Source organism: Oryctolagus cuniculus, chromosome 15 (assembly GCF_964237555.1).
Source record: "Oryctolagus cuniculus chromosome 15, mOryCun1.1, whole genome shotgun sequence".
In the NCBI taxonomy this organism is placed as follows: Eukaryota; Metazoa; Chordata; class Mammalia; order Lagomorpha; family Leporidae; genus Oryctolagus; species Oryctolagus cuniculus.
In genome coordinates this window covers 42,652,532-42,654,644 of record NC_091446.1, presented here as the reverse complement: position 1 = coordinate 42,654,644, position 2,113 = coordinate 42,652,532, and the positions used below count along the sequence as shown (strand labels likewise).

The following is a 2,113-nucleotide window of genomic DNA, read 5'->3' as shown; positions in this document are numbered from 1 at the left end:
GTGTCAATAAAATAGCTAATTTTGCATTTGAGTTCCCATACCTTTGGGTGTTGGGAATTAGATTTCAGTCAGTCCAGCAACTCCCTTTTTCATGATTTCCTTGCATTTTGGGGGCCACCAGCTGGTCTGGGGACAGTGCACCTGTTGAGCACCATCTTCTATCTACGGCAGCAGCCCCACAGATGTACATCTCTCTGCTTCTGGTCATCTGGCCACACAGGGTGAGGCTGTTGCCAGGGCCTTCTGACTCTGACCTCAGAGCCCTTTCAGAGCTCGATGATTCTTTCTGATACTTCCATGTGCTCCTTGGACGCACCTCCCAGGACACAGGAATGTTTTGAGGCTACTAAGACCTGGGGCCACTCAGTGTGCTCTCAGAGATCTGCAGGACATTCTGCCCCTACCAACCCTGCTGGGTAGCTGAGGACTGGTAGAATTCACTCCTGCTAAGCTGTTCTCAGGCATTTGAGGGTCCAGCATCCCCTCTGCATCACTTTGGAAAGGGGAAACCTAGCAGGCTGCATTGGTTTTGGGCTGTTCACACCTGTCACACACTTCTCCCTTCCTGGTGTCTTGCAGGTTCCCTGACTCTTCCTGGTCAAGGGGCATAATTATGCTCAAGCCTGCATAGGGTTTGTGGTGTTTCTCCTCCCATTCCTGAATGTTGAGAGGAGAGGCCAGGCTACAAGACCCACTGCCAGGGACTCAGAAGTGTCCATTTTCTCCTACCCTCCTTGCCACTTCTCCCCTTCCTCCTAGACTGGCAGTGTTTCCTAATTTTGAAGGCCAGCAAGCCTCTCGTATTTCATGCTCCAAATTCTTCTCCTCCTTAATGGCCTTAAGCTTGAAAACACAGGTCAAGAACAGACTCAAGGCTTCCTCTATTTTCTGAACAAGTGTCTCAGAATACACAGTTGATCCAATGGAAGAAAGGTCTGGGTGAAAAGAAACGTGAGGAAGTCACACTGGCTAACATTCCAGAATGTTATCCCAACGCAAGTTCTCCCTGTGCCTACTCTTTCACCTTTCTTTCAACATCTTCTTTTAGGTCCACTTCTTACATAGCTGGTTTTTCTTACATTGCTGGTTTTCTGCTGTCCATCTCAGCAATCTGCTGCCTGTTTTTGGTAATCACTCAGATGTTTCTTCGTTTTCTTTGATCACCTCAGAAAACAGGGAGAATGTATAGCCATCCCCTTCTTCCTCCTCCTATTTTTTTTTTTTTTTCTCTTGGAAACATGTGTGCCTTTACTGCAGAACCAACTACTTAAGGGTAATGACGCGGGAGGAGTGAGTGGCCTCCACGTCCGGCCGGCCATGATTCACAGGCTTGTAGGCGATGCAGAACTTGCCCTGGTAGTGACAGATCATCTCTGGTTTGATTTCCAGCTGGTGGAAGGTCTTTGATTTCCACCTGGCTGAAGGTCTTGCCGTTGCACACATCCACCACACTGCCCACCATCTCAGGCAGGTGACTCTTCACCACCTCTGGCTTTTCCGGGGACGCCTCGCCTTCTTAGCCTCGCGCAGGCGCTCAGTCACGAGGGCTGCTTCCGCCGCAGGCGCCGGCTGGGCGCTGTATGCTGTGTCAGCTGCTCCGTGGACACCCGGCGCGGTAGGTGAGCTCGCCGAAGCCCCGCAGCTTTTTCTCTGGCTCCACTTCCACCATCTTGACGGCTGCCCGGAAAGGAGCTTCTCCTGTTTTTATAGTATAAAGTTCATTCTTTTTTCCTCATTATAAGAAGTCGATACAAGTAGAAGTACAAGTAGAAGAAAGGGGGAAATATCATGTTTTAAAACTTCACTAGGACAACGCCACTTGGTGACATTTTGTTTTTCCTTCTAGTCAAAGTTTTTACTGCTTATATTGCTTGTGTATATTTTTTATGTCGTAAGCATTAGGTCAGACATAGACTGAATATCACTGCGTTGTTCATCCTACACTCTATTTTCCCTGATTATTGTAGAGTCTAATGAAACATGAGTTAAATGATAAAGCAGAGTTTACTCAACCATTTTTCTAGTTTTGAGCATTGAATTTATTCTCATTGCTATTACAAATAAATAATAGCATTGTGATCAACAGCTTTCCCATGACGTTTTCCTGCATTGC

The 2,113-nt window shown here is 47.3% G+C and overlaps 1 pseudogene; it reads right to left on the bottom strand.

The window, feature by feature from the left end:
- Positions 1-1,263: 1,263 nt before the first annotated feature.
- On the bottom strand, positions 1,264-1,669 carry LOC127484140 (small ribosomal subunit protein uS19-like; annotated as a pseudogene).
- Positions 1,670-2,113: the final 444 nt, after the last annotated feature.